We start from the raw sequence: 17,717 nt of genomic DNA, 5'->3' as shown, positions 1-17,717 counted from the left end.
ACGTGAGGCCTCGGCCGGGTTCTCAAAGTGAGGTCAGGACGGCACTTCAGGATGTTAGATGGCCGGTAAGCTCTTCTTTAAGTTCGCTACAGCCGTAGCGTTCTGTTTGACAGCGTGGTGCTGATTACAGTGACAGTGCACTGTAGGGTATTGTTGTTCTTGTCTGGATAAATCAATTTCTTAGGCAGCAGCGTGTGTCAGCTGCAGTGAGGCCTCCCAAGTAGGCTTCGGGTGCAACCGGCCATCTAACATCCTGAAGTGCCATCCTGACCTCACTTTGAGAACCCGGCCGGGTCCTCACGTGAGTTTTTACCTTCACCTTTCACTTCACTGTCACAGAGGCAGCACTCTCTTCATCCAGATGTCCCTACATCGTTAGTCCTGAGGAGACCCCCATTGATAGAAGGGTCGAAACGCCGTCAACAAGTAAAAAAGAACAGACCATTACCCAGCCCGTATCATTGTGTACCGAAGCTGTAAAAAATACTGTATAAGAATGGTCGTTTTTCACAACTGATGGAAACCGTGTACATAATAATTCACTTTGTATATTCACTTATTGGTTCCATTTCTTCACTTGGGGACACAATGCACAAACAGTACTACTTTTGACTGAAAGAAGTGTACCTATTGTTTATTTATTTTTTCATAAAATATGTTATACCGAGCAAACTGTGTAGAAAGTTTTTCTTGCCCTCTGACATTAGATGGTCCTTTTATTGCGAATGTGCACAAGTATTTCAAATATTAGTTCTATTTATCCACAGGAACCATTGTTTTCTTATATATAAATATTACCATGGTTCCGTTGTGAGTAGGGTTCCCCTGTTACGTCCTTTTACTTGGACTCTGGCACTAATAATGGGGAATGCCACGCACTAACTTTTTTATACTCCTTTGTGTGCTCTATTATTTTACGTACGTCATTTTACCCAAAGTTTTACCACCAGCTAAAAGCTAGTTTTGAAACTGAGCACAGAACCTAATGGACCACAAGCAGCTTGGTGATAAACACGGGTGGAAAAAACATTTGCACCCGTTTTTAAAACCGTGACGACCTTTAAATAAGGTGGCCTCTGTCCTAATCTTATCTTCCAAATCTTTCTCAAGATGACGCTACATGTAAATGGGTCATCCAGTGTAGCAAAAGAAAGCCTCTTTATCCAGGCATTCCTGAGTGTTCCTTTGTCTTCTGTTTGGATTTTGAGACCTATTGTACCGGTATCCACCAGATGACTCTTTAAAGCTAAACCTACACACTGTTCTGAATTAACATGAAGGTCTGGGCTTACAACTGAACGTGCCTCTTCATTGATTGTTGAGTTTGTTTTATTGCGTATGGTTGAGTAGAAAAATGCAAGAATAAGGATGCATGAATGCAAGGATTCCGAGTGACAGAATTCATCGGCAGATGAAGTAATGTGTTTATTGATGGAAGCATCCACTCATTCATTGACCGTTTCTTGCCTTTAACCTCTCATTCATCCACAACACCACACACAAACTCACCAATTAATGACAAGGCACTTCCACACACCAAAGAAACAAAATAATAATAAAGCATCACCTGTCCAGTAAATTCAGTCAGGCCTGTATAGTAAAAAGGGAACTGGGACTCCAAGGAGGCTGGTAAAAGGCTGAGAGAGTTAGCAGTAGAAGTCTGGTACCAGTCCCCTTGGAGTCCCAGTTTATCACTATAGCCTTTCATTGTGGTATATGGATCTTAACAGTTAATGCATGGCAATGAACACAGACTCTAGACAGACTTGTATACCTGATTCACCAATGAGATTGCTGCAGTTGAGGCTGGAGGTGCTGATTTAAAGAAACCAGTGACTGAAGGTGCTTCACCTAAAACCCCTTTTGATGTACTTTTTTAAAATCGTAATGACAAAGGTTCTGGCAGACACTTCTTGAGACTGTCTCTAGCAAAAAATAAAAATAGCTTTCTTTCCACTGACATGTGCCCGAGTAAGGCCTGGTAAGAATTAGTATCTTTCTTGCATTTACACAAATCTTTTTTTCTAAACTTGCCCTCTCTTTACTATTTGACACAAATTTTGTATTTGTAACACTTGGGGGTCCATTAGGATCCACCCGCCACCCTAGCGGTGCTGGGACCAGCCGCAAGTGGTGCAGCGGTCCCGCACCACCAATTAGGATGCGACCGCCACCGTGGCGGTCGCATCCCGCAAATACAACATTGTGGCGGGCGGTGCTGTGAGCAGCACCCGCCACAATGTTGTAAATGCATGTTGTTCATCGGCATTCACAACGTGACAGGCACCGTGCGGTGCCTGCCACCTTGTGTATGCCAAAGTAGGGGGGTACCATGGGTACCCCCCAAGTGCATCCCCCCAACCCCCCGGGGGCCCGCAATGGGCCCTCAAAGTAAACACCGCATGCCTTTCCATGGCGGAGTCTTCGCCATGGAAAGGCATTAAACCGCCAACATCATAATATGAATGGCAGTGCCTACAAGGCACCGCCACCATATTGCAGGCCTTTTCTGCCCGGTAGGCAATCCTGACAATTGCCTACCGGCGGAAAAGCAGCGGATGGTCTTTCCGACCACCGCAGTACCCCGCCATGCTAATGAGGCGGGGGTAAAAGGCCGTCTGGTGGGGTGTTTTGGCGGGCGGATTGCCACCGCCGGTCGGGCGGTGGCAATCCGCCCACCATGCTAATGGGCCCCTAGGTTTGGTTTCTTCAAAACACCGACCTTGCTGACACAGAACACTTCGTGAGAATCCAATCACAATGTCTTGGCATTTTGGTGCAAGGCCTCTCCCGTGCGTAATAGAAATGTGTTTTATTATTACATCCATATGGCGACATTGTTATCTGACACTTCTGCTGATCTTGAGAGCTCCCTGCATGCTGAATCTTTTTCCTAGCAGTTGGCTGGCATCATGATGAAGGGTTTCCAGTTGGCAGGATGGCAATGGCGCAAGCGGCGGCGCAGGGTAGGCAGTCTCGCTGGTGAAACAGTATACCCCCCATTATCATTGGTCCACAGATGAGGCGTTTGGGAACACTTGGGGTATCTGCGCCCATTAGGGCTTGGAGGGGTGCTCCTGGAGTTAAAGGGGGGGGTCGGGGTAGGCAGGGGGTAGGAGCACACCATACACGTCAATGTACACGCTGCCTTTGTTATGGGTTCTCTTCTTTGTATTGCATGTAACCTTTTGATTTTACTGATGCCTCAGTTGCGTAGGCGAGCTTAGTTTCCTTGTACGGCTCAATGGCTGGTGGGCAGTGGGGTTGGCCCCTCCCCACGAGATGACATCTGAACTACTAAGGGTGAGGCGACTGGATCTCAGGAGGGCGGCGGTGGGCGCGCTAACAGACACTAGGTTGTCCCCCCCTCTTGACAGTTGGCATGATTTACTAGCCTGTATAAGTTTCTGACCCAATGTATGTGAAATGTGATGCCGTACGATATGCTCCTGTACTACAACCTAAACTTAATAAAAACAGATTTGCAAAAAAAAAATGAGGGGTTTCCAGTTCATGACCTAAACGGGGTCCTACACTCTTAGCCACCAAGTAAAGGGATTGGATCATCCTAAGGTTTTTTTTTTGAAGAACGCACATTCACACCCTAGACATTAGTTAGGGTTAGCTTCTTTGGAGTACGCTCAATTGTTATAATCCCTTTATATGTATGCATATATAACTTGTCTCAAAAAGATGGTGGAACTCTTCATTTTATTTTCTGTGTTGACACTTTTTATAACTTTTATCTGTTTCGGCCCATTAATTATCACAGCCCATATATTCTATACGTGAATCACCCTGGTTCAATAAATATTGAAAATGCCCCTTTGTGTATTCTTTGAATATTTCTCTGAGCAAAAGAAATCACTAATGACTGAGCCAAAGTTTGAAATCTGTGATCACGGTTCCTGAGGGACCAGACTTGTCATGTTAAGTGGTTGCCAAAAACTGTTCGCTCCTTGTTCCAGTTTAGGGGGGCTGGCAATGGCACTGCGAGCTAGCCGGTACAGGGGCCAACACATCCTACATATCTTACGGGATGCATGGAATCAGTCTGGCACCATCCTAAGTTTTTACTTTCCACAAACTATCCTAATGTGGTGGAAACTACACGACTTGGCACCGGTTGGTTGGTTCCTTATTTTATATGCTCATCTGAGTAGTTCAATCATGCGTCCTTGGAGATCCCTACACATCCTTTAAACCGGAGATGTCCGTGGTGATGGTAAGGAACATCCACCTTGACTGAGTAGGTATATCCTATGTTTTGGCTGTTGGTAAATTTAAGCTTGAAAGGATAAAAGTTCCCACTGTGTTAGCGGAATCCTGCAAAATAAATGTTTTTAAAAACATGGCACAGAACATTTCTGAGAACTGCCGTCATGCAGTTCATCAAAAATTGCTTCAACATGGCCTTACTTTAGATGGTGGGGATGTTACCTTTGTGGTGATGTTCACGAAGCATTTTGGACGGAGGTATTCTACTCATGGATTACATTTCCTGCTGTGGATGAAGCTACACGGCTATTTCACGAATATGAAATAGGTGAAATACCTGCTGAATACATTCCTTATGCTGTGGTAGAAATTCCACTAACTTACCAAGGACATATTAATTGGTTTAAAGGCGCCCTTTCCTACATTATACAAATTGTGAGACTTGGCCAACTCAGTAATGAGGGGGCGACATGGCCAGTCTTAGCCGAGTACGCACCACATCCAAATATTTACCATCTGACTGCAGGCTAGATACGAGGATCACATAATATTCTAGTAACAATATACAGAAGTCTTACACAATTTGTAATGCGAACATTAACACTCACTCCTGCAAAGACTGTTGAAGCAATAGCACCACAATTAGCTAGACCAGGCATCAGCCCTCAAACATGAAATGCAGTAATGTGAAAGATTCCCACCAAAAGGAAAGAAAGTCCATTTTGGATCGCACAAAAAAAACAGCTTGAAGCAATATTTCCCCATACAGGACCACAGTATAGGATACTAACAATGTGCTTGCCAATGGGGATGGCTCCCCTGATTGAAGACTGTGCCACTTGGGCAACAGTCTTTGCTGCATTCTATACCAGAACACCTGGTTCTACCTGAGGTATTCAAACCGGTACAGAACAAGCATGGGGCAGCACCTGTTCTGGACTTAGGAATTAAACTGATGGAAAATGTTTTTGCAGTATCTTGTATAATGTTGAGTAACATAAAAGAGGAAGCAGCAACGTTAGCTATACGCTAACGCCTGAGGGATTTGCCTTCTGCACAGCAGGAGCACAAATTGCCAAACATTATGGAAGAAACGTATGCTACGCTGGGTAGAGTTAATTTGGGAGTCAAACCTGGGAAACCATAGGTAAAGAGTCACTCCAAGCACCTGACTCTTACAAGAAGAAGAAGTGGGATAATAAGGAAAATAAAAACAAAACAAAATCACGTGGGGTCTCCTAAGCAGGAATCTACCGAAAAACATTACAACTTACGTAACCATGATCATGTTAAACCACCTGGCAGGTATCAGGACACTGATACACGTTCCTCTTGTTCCTTTCAGGATACATCCGACAGACATTCGGAGAAAGGTCAGAGCAGACATTGGAAGAGCACGTGAAAAAAGGAAAGACTCCCAACTCTCATCTGAATACATCATTAAAGAAGAAGATACAACATAAATATTGAAACCTTAATTTAAAAATAAGGAAGCCGGACTAAAGGTCAGGGTATGCCCCGGATTTTGAGGACTGTGCTTCTAAACGGGGAATGGGCATTGACAATGCTGGACAGGGCAGCAGAAGTCCTAATAGTTCACCAGAACCTGATGGATTGTCTGGTGGGAGTAAAATTGAGTGAGTATATCACAGTGGAAACACCTGATACAAGGGTAAGCGTCCCACATCGATTATACAGCGTTAACTGCGTCTAGAAGGGGAGGCACTCATATTTATAAATGTTCTCTTTTAGGAGGAACTGGATCAAGGTTATGACATTTTGCTGACCAAAAAAGCTTGGCCAACTGACTTCCTAATGGATTGCCCAAAAATAGAAACTATGATTTAACCAGCTTTCTCCAACCTCGTTTCAGAATCAATTAAACATTTATACGCCAGGTAGTGAGCTTTAGCACTAGCTCCAGTGTTATACCACAACCATGTGGGGTGGGATGATGGTTCTCCTTAACATGACATACCTTTAAGGATGACCCCACAACCCCAGAGACAATGTCCAATTAAAAATGAAGCTAGATCCTAAGACAATATCAAGATGTGATGGAAAGTTGCACTTCTTCCATGAATAATCCTCTGTTTCCTGTAATGAATCCAGAGGTCAATCATATCGTTTAGTGTTAGATTACAGACACCTAAACACAGCTACTCGCACATTTGCAGTACAAAAAGTACACAGTGTTGCACTAATGAAAAACATTGTGAGGAAGAAATACAAAATGCTAGACATCTCGAATGAATTCTTCTGCCAAAATATAGCGCCGACAACCAGGTATTTGACTGCCTTCACAGCGCTAGGCTCACAGAAACAAGTCTGCCAAATACCTCAGGTATAAGAATAGCCCTGGGCTGTTTTCAGCAAGAGTCACAGAATTACTTGAGAACTTCGATGATCAGGCATTAACATATGTTGAAGACATTTACTTAACAGATGATGACCTGATGGAACACTTGACCAGGGTGGACTGTATAATCTTGGGGCTCGCTCACATGGGTTATAGATTCAATTTTAAAAAATCTAAAATTGCCCACCTCAGTGTCTTATTTTTTGGATATGAGCTGTCAAGTGAAGGTAAGAGCCTGGCAACCCATTTTTTAGAAAAGTGTGCATTGCTTCAACCTCCAACGACAAAAAAAATGATACAATCCATATTAGGATTTTTACATTTTGGCAGAACAGACATTCCTGATTACGGAGAATGGGTAAAACCATTCTACGATCTAATTTGTTGAGATTTTTCAAGTACACATTGGACACAGGAACATATGGAAATTGTATGTTCCGTACAAGCTGATAGCTTCCAAACAAGTACACACACGTAAACACTACCAATTTGGTGATCTTTGTAATCACAGGCACATCTTGGTACATATATGTCACGGTCAATGAAGGTGGCACAATACCAAGTGCATATAAATTGCATCTTTATACAAATGCTGAAATGTGTTTTGCACCAACAGAAAAAAATCTGACAGTAGTTCAGACTGCTGTCGTGAAAGAATGTGCCGTGGCTCAAGGGAAACACATGTGACCCCTGTACCAACCTTAGACCCGGCCACCAGAGCTAGTATTCCAAACACAATAGATGTAGAGCTTACAAACACAAGCATTTTTCAGTACGAACAAGAATATCCTCAACCTAAGGAAATTACGGCAGTTGAACAATATGACTACATCATTTCCACTGATGATTCTGCACAACCTGCCATAGGGGCAAACACAGCAATAATCCACTGCGTGCACCGTTGTTAAAGGCCGTATGCACAATGGAACCTTCCATCCTGAAAAAACGTACAGGCAGTCACTAGGTAATTGCACAGCACAGTTGGCAGAACTTAAGGCTCTAGTACTGACATTACAGAATATGGATGCTGGATTTCCCACACTTATTGTGTGTGATTCGTAATATTGTGTGCAGTCATATTATGAATATCTTTATTATTGGAGTCAGAATGGATTCAGGGATTCGAAAGGCTGCAGAGTGAAGCACAAGTTGCTTTGGGAACAGTTGGCAAAGCTAAAAGAATGCTTACCCACGGGCTCATGTCATCCTTACATGGAAGTCATCAGCGTGTTGGCGTATATGTTGCTGGGAATTCCCTGGCCAATGAGGCCCCAAAAGCGACAGTTAGCACCGCCGCAGTTACTGCGATAAGTTGTTCAAGCACAAGAATAGACAAAGACATCATGGTGGCCGTCAATACTGCATGCAACGACATACACCTGCCAAAAGGCTTTCCACTCAAGTACTCCTACAATCTAGATGCAAAAAGCATACCATATGCTCAGATTCCAGGAGTGGCAGGATAGAGTGATACCAAACTGATCAGGAGACTAGGTCTAATCCTGGCTGCGCATGAGGAGCTGGTTTCTACTTGCGCAGGGGTGGCTGCTACAATTTCACTATTGCAGCAATGCTACTGGTGGCTGGGTCTCTACAAACAGGCCAAAGACTTTGTCCTGAGATGTGACATCTGTTAGCAGATGAAGGGTTCCACTGTCGCATGTCCAGCTCAGACACCTCTCTTGATTTCGAGCAAGCCTTTGGCTTGTGTGTATTTGGACCAACGCAGGCCCCTGTCATCTGATGGACAAATATATCTTGGTGACAGTGAATTCTTGCTCTCGATTCCTGTGGGTATGGCCACAGTGATCAGCTGATGCCCGCACTGTTATAAAGGATCTGCGAGTCTTCATCGGGACTGTTGGACTTGGCCCTTTTTGCAGGGTCATCCCTGAACTTTTTGCCTTCCTCCTGTATTTTTTCTGACCTGTTGTTAGTGGTTTTGTGACTCTGGGCCCTTTACCACTGCTGATTAGTGCTAAAGTACATATGCTCTCCCTATCGTAAATTGATGTATCGATTAGTGACTCCATTATTGGATTATTTGGTTTACCTGGCAGACCCTAGTACAGTGCACTGCGTGTGCCCAGGGCATGTAAATCAAATGCTGCTGGTGGGCTTGCAGCACTGATTGTGCCACCCACCGGAGCAGCTTGTAATGTGTGTCTCAGGGCTGCCATTCCAGAGCCTGTGTGCAGTCTGGTACTGCCATGTTGACTTGGCAAGTGCACCCACTTGCCAGTCCCTAAACCTTCCCTTTTCTACATGTTAGCCACCCCTAAGGTAGGCCCAAGGGCAGAGTGCATTGTATGTAAAAGGTAGGACATGCCCTGATGTGTGTGGCATGTCCTGATAGTGAATTACAGCCATTTTCGTTTTTCACTATTGCAAGGCTACCTGTCCCCATAGGCCAGAATGGGCAGTTTGATTATAACCTCTTATAATCCTAACTGACTCAGGGAAATAGGTAACAATTTGAGTTTAGAATGCCTGAACTCAGAATTATAAAATACATCTTTTAGTGAAGTTGGTTTTAAAATTCTGTGTTTGAAAATACCACTTTTAGAAAGTAGGTATTTTCTTGCCTAACTATCCAAGCCTACTTCTGCTAGGTTGTGTATTCCATGTCCGGTTTCTGAGTGACAGGGGCTGGGGGGCTCCATTAGACAGGGGAGCACAAGGCTGAATAGACCTTTCTGCATGAGGAGTGGTGGGAGGAGTAGCACCTGCACCTGAATAGGGCTGTGCCTGCCTTCCACAATGCTGGTTCCACCTCATGTGGTGTGTCAGATGACCCTCGCCCACACTGTCAAAGGAAAAGAATCCTGTAAAAAAAAAAGTGCTCCAGGACTGCACAGAACTGGTTTGGACTAGGTACAGACACTCTCTGCGTCAGAGACAAAGGATATTGGTGTATAAAAGGGGGGACCCAGACCTCAGAACTTTAGATCACTTCTGAAGCTGAAGGAGACAACCCCTGTGCTGTGTGTTTGAGGGTTGGCCTGCAGTGGTTGCTTCATTGCCAAAGAAAGGAGAAGAGGACTGAGTGTGCTTTTCATCAACTTGCAGAAGATCTCCAAGGGCTTGAACTTGAGCTTGCCTCCTGCCTGAAGTCTCAGGGATACAAGACCTCACCAACCAGCTCCCCCCTGAATTCCCTTGCTGGAAACTGAAGTGCCTGCTGTTGTGCTGAGCCTCCTGAGAGACTGCGTGTCCCTGGAAGCTGGAAGCGTGACTCAACGCCGAAAAGCGTGTCATTGCCGCAGCAGTTGCTGTTGCATCGCTAAGGAAGCGTGCCACCGCTTCCGCTGTCGCCATCGCATCACCGAAACACGTCGCATCACCAGAGAAGCGTGCCGCTGCCGCCGAGGTCGCCCTCGCATCACTGGAGAAGCGTGTCGCAGGGCCTGTTGCGGCTCAGAAGATCATCGAGTCACCGCACGCCCGTCGGGCACGCAAGCATCTCATTAACGTTGTTGAATCGTAACCAAGACGCCATTTTGTTGCATCGCACCAGAGAGAAGTATCACATTGAGGCACCATCTTGTCACATCGTACCGGAGAGCAGTAAGAAACCGACGCATCACCTTCCCACACAGTAAGGAAGCGAGCATCAACTCCCCTACGCAGCAGTAAGAAACCAACGCATCCACTCCCCTGAGTGTAAGGAACAGACGCATCACCTTCCCTGCGACCCTTTTGTTTGTTTTGCGTTACGCATCCAAGGTACTTTCATAGTAAAGTGTCGCATTTACAATCTTAAGAGAACTGAGCTATTTCCTACCATTATTAAGTCTATTTTTGAGTACAGTATTGTGGATTTTTGTCGTTTGGTCTTGTGATAAGACTATATAAAAAAATACTTATTTTTATAATACAACCTGTGTGGTGTCCATCTGTAGTGTTGTGACTGTATTACTGTATGTGTTCACAAATGCTTTACACACTGCCTCTGTGTTGGACCTTTCAGACTTAGGGTGGTCTTCCCCTATATTTTTGCCTTCAATTTTTACCTTACAATTTTGTTGGACTTAGGACTCTGGGCGCCTCACCACTGCTAAACAGTGCTGAGGTGCAGGTGCTCTCCCCTAAAACATTGTGACACTGACATACCTGCAACAGGCCCCTGCTACCCCAGTGAGGCCTAACCCTCCATAAATTAACATTGGGGACCACCCTTATGGGATACTTTCTGACTGGGACCTAATAAGTACGTCATGTTTGGTCTTGTTGGAACCGGGGCGGGGAACACTTTCCAATGATATATGGAGTTTGGGAACTGCTACTTTAGAAATACCACTTTTAGGAAGAGGAAATTTTCCTGCCTACACTTAGCCTGGACACTGCAGACTCCCCCTCCCATCTACACACTCATAGCTGCCTGAGCTGTGAGGTGGGAGTGGTGATTCACACATTTTCCCCTTGAATGGGCTGTGAATGGCTGCCCACTGTAGCCTTAACGGCCCTGCCTTTCGTCACTGTGACAGCCAGGTCAGGGAAGGCAGGGAACATCCCAGAACTCCCTGGACTCTTCCAGAAGCCCCTGCCCCCAGGCCCTTCCAGAGACTTCTGCCCCCTTCAAGTGACTAGACTGTAGGGTATATAAGGGAGGGTCCTGGCCTCACATTTCTGTTACACTGCTTGGCCAACGAGGGAACTCTGTTGGAGTGAAGACTGCTGCGCCAAGAGGATTGCCACCTTTGCTGGGACTGACTGCTCCAAGGAACTGCTGCCCCAGCTTGCTGTGCTGCCCTCTTGCCTGCTGATCTTGCCCTGCTAAGAGAGGAACCATAGAACACCTCCAGAGTGTCTCCATAAGCAGAAGGACTGATCCCCTGGATACTGGGATCACCAGAACAGTAGAGAAACTATAAGGATAGCCCCTGCAATGCTGGGCACGACGACCCGCCTTACCTTCAAGAGAACAGCAACATTTTATCTTTCCTATCAACTGCCCCTGCCGTGCTGGGTGTGGAAAACTCTTCTTTGTATCACCCCTGAAATCACCGCCGCTGCCCGGGACCTGAATGCGCTGGGTAGCGCTGTGAGTGGGAGCGCTGTGAGGAAGAGCGCTGTTTCACTAAAAATCACCGCGGCCGGCCCGCGCACCCGACTACACAGCGCCCTGCTCCCGCTGTGTGGTGGGGAAGAAGCGCTACAGAGAAGCGCGCTGAGCCTGCAAGTACCCTTTCACCGCGGCGGGCCCTGTAACCTGATAAGTGTTGCTGTGTGAATTGGATGCCGGGCAAGGTCCCAAAAGTGCCCGGTGCGTGTGCCTGCATTCAGCTAGGCTGAGTCTGTGACCCGTGTGGAGCCGGCTGCGCGAACACCAAAGCCCTGCGTTGGCGTTGCACCGCTCACGGCTCAGGTCCGGGGAAAGAGATTGTGCAGTAGCAGGAACATCTGAGAGGCGTTGCCTGGCAACGGAGGACTCCTCGAAGCCGGGCGGGCGGGGCTGCCTCGCTCCTCACCCATGCTGCGCCAGCCAGCGGAGATCGAGTGAGGGGAGCCTGTGTTGCGACCACTCTCGCAGGTAACGCTTCAGGGCTTTCAGGTTGCTGCAAGTGAGCGGGTTGTGGGCCAGGCCAATATCGGGAACTTTCTTTGTTTTGGGGCCTTCATCTAGACCCGGCTGCGGGAGACTGTTTACATTCAATTGCTGGAGACTGTTTACATTCAATTGCGGGCCGGACTGACTGTTCTTGTTTGGGGGCATTTAAGGAGTACAGTAGGGGCAAACGTGGCACGTACCGCAGTTAGCGCGATTGGTGAATACGACCTAATACACCCCCGCACTACCGTATTTCCTCTAGCTCCGGCCACCGACAACTGTTAACACTGTTTCCCTGGTTCCTGCTACTTGGGGACGCGTTGCATTTGCCAGGGACTGTACAATTTGGAAACTGGTACTGGATTAAGCTGCCGAGGACTCCAGATAATATTGCGCATCTGTTGAGGGCCCGGAACTCTCAGCTCACGTGCTGCCGGGCCTACCGGGAGGGATTAACTTAATTCGGTAGCCAGCCTGCTGGGGCCAATTAACTCCGCATCTCTTAGCCCAAGTCATTAAAAACACGGTCCTACCGAGGAACAGTGCAAAGGGTGACACACCGCTTGTCCACTCGATCTGGGCATTTTGCACCGCCTGCCTAAGACACCTTTCCTGGATACCATTAACTGCGTCCCAAAGTGCCTCGTGCTCATAACTCCTGTGAACAGTGTCTAACCCACTGCACTTAAGGGACTGCTTTTCTGCCCCAGTACTGCCCACCTAAGAGACATTTACTACTTGGTATTGGTGGCAACCTCCTCAACGACATTACTTGTTGGAAACCTTTTCCTGTACATGGAATGTTCTTGCCATTTTTGGGACCTTGCATAATTTTAGATAAAGATAAGTTTATTTTTATATAAAACCGGCGTGGTGTCCTTTTGTGAGTGTTTTTACTGTGTCACTGTTGGCGTGTGTTGCACAAATACTTTACACCTTGCCTCTGAAGCTAAGCCTTCCTGCTCTGCGCCAAGCTACCTTGTCTGAAGCGGTGGTCCCTACTTGGACTAGGGTGCATACCCCGGCCAACTAGAGACTCCGGTTCTAACATTGGTGATCAAGCGGTGGGATTAGGACTTGTGCTTGTGTAACACCACACAGTGACGCAGTGTACACCACAACCCTACACCTGACTCCACTGAAACCTTTTTTGTCTACCGTCTCCAATTGGCATTTTTATTTGTAAATTCTCCCTGACTGGCTGCTCTTTTTCGAAGTCTTTTTGCCTAAGTCCCATTTGATTTTCTCTGCAAAACGTCTGAGGTCCTACCTAGCAAGATGGAATTCGAACTGGCCAACCTGGAAGCTTACGCGGTGGCGCACATCAAGGAATTCTGCAAGGAGAAAGGGGTGCCCTTCAAGCGTAGCGCCAAGAAGGCAGAGCTTCAGGAAGACTTGAGGGCATGGGTATTGGCCCACCCAGAAGGAGAAGGGGATGAGGAGGGATCGGTGCTCAACGCCACAGGGAACCTTGGCCTACTAGGTGGCAATTTTCTGCCAGGTACAAGGGTACCTTCCAGGGCAGAATGTAGTGTTTCAGTCGTGAGTCTGTCCCCAGAGGAATTGGCGGACAGGAGGGAAGAGAGACAGTTCAGATTGGAGCTTGCCAAGCTGGAGAAAGAGCGGGAAAAAGAAAGGTGGGCCATGGAGCAGGATCGCGAAAAAAAGCGACTGGCTATGAGGGAAGAGGAACTTGCCCATGAGCTCAGCCTGAAGTAGCTGGAAATCCGGGCTCTAGAAGTAGGGGCCAACATCCACAAGAATAGTGGCAGCATACCTACGGAAGCTTCACGTGAGCCCAGGGTCTTTATGCCTAAAGATGTGATGGCCAGTTTTAAGGTGGGGGATAATATTGATAAGTGGTTAGCAGCCTATGAGGTGTCCCTAAGAGCCCATGGGGTCCCAGAGAGTTACTGGGAGGGGGGGGTTTGTATAAGTACATACCTCCAGATGTTAGGGACACCCGCCTTTATCTAGAGAAGGAAGACCAGACCAACTATTCTGTCATGAAAGCCGCATTGCTCAAGAGGTTTGGTCTTACCCCTGAGAGGTATAGGCAGAGGTTTAGGAATAGCCACAAACTTCCCACACAGAACTGGGTAGATTTCCTGGACTACGCTAGTAAAGCTTTGAAGGGCTGGGTGCGGGGCAGCGATGTGCATGACTATGAAGGGTTGTATGACTTGTTCTTGAGAGAGCACCTTCTAGAGAAATGTTTTCCAGAGCTGCGCCAACACCTGGTTGACCGCAAGTTGACCAATCCTAGGAAGCTTGCGGAGGAGGCGGACACCTGGGTCAGTACCAGGGTGTCCAACACGGGTTCTGGGGGGGACTTCCAAAGGGGTGGTCAGGGTTTTCACCAGAAGAAAGAGGGGGGAGATAAAAAGAAAGAGTTCTCCAAAGGCCCCCAAAACAATTCACAAGGGAAAGGGTCTGGGTTCCAGCCCCAATCTGGCCACCAAAAGCCCACTTATCCTGACAAAGGTCAGCAACCCAGAATTGTCCGGTGCTATGAGTGTGGTGAAATTGGACACTACAAGTGTCGCAAGAGAGCACCACCTCCCTCTGGAGGTAAAAACCCCGGGTGGCTAGTGTAGCGCTTGGGGAGGAGCTGTCCCTAGATAATGGGAGTGAGGGGGCAGGGCTTGTCCTAGTATCCCTGGGAGACAGTGAGATGGTTCCAAAGATCCACGTGCCCTCAAATACTACCAAGTATAGGCAGTGGGTCACCATCAATGGTCAAGGGGTGGAGGCCTTGAGGGACACAGGTGCCAGCATGACTATGGTGAGGAGTCAGCTGGTGTCCCCAGAGCAAATAATTCCAGATGCATTCCACCCAGTTGTGATGGCTGACAACAGGGAGGGTCACTATCCCATAGCACAGGTTCCATTTGAGTGGGGAGGGGTTTCAGGTCTTCTAAGAGTTGCTGTGAGCCCTGCCATGCCAGTGGACTGTCTGTTAGAGAATGACCTTGAGCATACTGCCTGGAAGGAGGTAGAGCTCAAAGCGCACGTGGAGATGCTGGGGTTACCAGAATGGATCTGTGCTACCACACGGTCCATGGCTGCCCGGAAGGGAAGTCAACCAGGGCTGGAGCCTGGAACAATGCCGCAGCCAGCTGCTAAAAAGGGAAGAGCCCGAGGGCGTGGGAAGCCCGCCCCGGGACGGTCACCCCTTGAGATGGATGGGACACCTGAGGAGGTCGCACCGGAGTCCACGGAGGGGGAACGTTGATCCCTTGGGGGACCTGCCTACCCCTGCAGAGTGGCAGGTGGAAGGAGGGCCCACCAGGGAGGAGTTCTGTCGGGCACAGAAGGAGTGCCCCACCCTTGAGGGCATGAGGCGACAGGCCGAAGCCCAGGCCGCAGGCAATGCCTCCGGGAATTATCACATTTACTGGGAGGACGGCCTCCTTTACAGTGAGCCCAAGGCTCCTGTGCATGGGTCATCCAGGGCCTTAGTGGTCCCCCAATGCTACAGGGCCTTTCTTTTGGATTTGGCACATGCGATCCCATTGGCAGGACACTTGGGCCAAGACAAGACCTTTGCTAGGCTTGTCCCACATTTTTATTGGCCACAGATGAGGATCTCCTCAGATACATTCTTCAGGACCTGTCTGACCTGCCAAGCTAGTGGGAAAACAGGGACCAAGCTGAAGGCTCCCCTGGAACCACTGCCTGTCATTTGCACCCCCTTTGAAAGGGTGGGCATCGACATTGTTGGGCCTATGGATCCACCCACTTCGTTTGGTCACAGGTTTATCCTGGTTCTGGTGGACCACGCAACCCGGTACCCAGAGGCTATTCCTCTGAGAACCATCACTGCACCTGCGGTGGCGCGGACCCTGATGGGGATTTTTACCAGAGTGGGTTTCCCCAAAGAAGTTGTGTCCGACAGGGGCACCAATTTTATGTCTGCCGACATGAAAGCAATGTGGAAGGAGTGTAGGGTTACTTATACATTCTCCATCCCTTACCACCCACAGACCAATGGTCTCGTGGAGAGATTTAACAATACCCTAAAGGGTATGATCAGGAGTCTACCTGAGGAAAAAGTGGGACATCCTCTTGCCCTGTTTTTTGTTTTCCTACAGGGAGGTACAGCAGAAGGGGGTGGGCTTCAGCCCCTTTGAGCTTTTGTACGGTCACCCTGTTAGGGGACCCCTCAGTTTAGTGAAGGATGGGTGGGAGAAGACTCCAAGAAGGCTTCCCCAAGATGTAGTGAGCTACATGCTGGCCTTCCGCAGCCAAATGGCTAAGTTGTGGAAGCAAGCTTCTGACAACTTAGAGGCCAGCCAGGCGGTGATGAAGGAATGGTACGACCAGAATTCTCACCCTGTGGAGCTGGAACCTGGACAGAAGGTGTGGGTCATGGAGCCTGGAGAGCTCAGTGCCCTCCAGGACTGCTGGACAAGCCCTTATGAGATATTTGAGAAGAAGGGTAAGGCCACTTACCTGGTGGACCTTAAGACCCCCAGACAACCCCACAGAGTGCTACACGCCAACCGCCTCAAACCCCACCCTGAGAGGTCTGAGCTCATCTTACTGATGATGACTGATGGGGCAGAGGAAGAGAAAAGTGAGCCTCTCCCCGACCTCTTTGCTTCTAAAGAGAAGGACGGATCGGTGGAGGGAGTGGTCCTCTCCCCATCCTTGACTCCTGAGCAACAGAGGGACAGCCGCCAGGTCCTGGAGCAGTTATCCTCAGTGTTTACCCTTATCCCTGGGATTACCCACATGTGTACCCATGATGTGGACACAGAAGACAGCCTCCCTGTCAAGTCCAATTCTTACAGGCTGTCGGACAAGGTGAAGGCCAGCATCCAGAGTGAAGTCACCAAGATGCTGGATTTGGGGGTGACAGAGCCCTCTAACAGTCCCTGGTCCAGTCTGGTGGTGCTGGTACCAAAAGCTGCCCCACCGGGCACCACACCAGAACTTAGGTTCTGTGTGGATTACAGAGGGCTGCACTCTGTGACCAAGACTGATGCTCATCGCATCCCTAGGGCGGATGAGCTCATTGACCGGCTGTGGGCTGCCCGATACCTGTGTACCTCACGTCAGGGTACTGGCAGATCGCCCTAACTGAGGGAGCCAAGGAGAGGTCCGCCTTTTCCACCCCAGAGGGCCACTACCAGTTTAGAGTGATGCCCTTTGGACTGAAAAACGCTCCTGCCACCTTCCAGCGGCTGGTGAACTGGGTCCTCTTCGGTTTAGAGGCCTTCTCTGCTGCCTACCTGGACGACATAGCTGTCTTCAGTAGCAGCTGGGAGGACCATCTGTGTCACCTCCAGGAAGTGCTTCAGGCCCTGCAACAGGCAGGCCTGACTATCAAAGCCAGCAAATTCCAGATAGGGCAGGGGTCGGTAGTCTGCCTAGGGCACTTGTTGGGCAGGGGTAAGGTGCAGCCCCTACAGGCCAAGATAGAAACCATCCTGGCCTGGGAGCCCCCCAAGACACAAACTGAGGTCAGGGCTTTCCTGGGCCTCATAGGGTACTACCACAGATTTGTCAAGGGTTATGGCACCATTGTGGCCCCCTTTACCGAGCTAACCTCCAAAAACACACTAGGAAGGTAATCTGGACAGA

General features: G+C 48.4%; 1 protein-coding gene across 1 annotated transcript in view; it reads left to right on the top strand.

Moving 5' to 3' along the window:
- Positions 1-17,717, top strand: part of CFAP54 (cilia and flagella associated protein 54) — a 2,172,274-nt gene that overhangs the window by 1,163,677 nt on the left and 990,880 nt on the right. The window lies entirely within an intron of this gene.

Source organism: Triturus cristatus, chromosome 4_1 (genome assembly GCF_964204655.1).
Source record: "Triturus cristatus chromosome 4_1, aTriCri1.1, whole genome shotgun sequence".
Lineage (NCBI taxonomy): Eukaryota > Metazoa > Chordata > Amphibia > Caudata > Salamandridae > Triturus > Triturus cristatus.
Note: the sequence above shows the minus strand (reverse complement) of the source record. Positions and strands in the feature narration are given on the sequence as shown.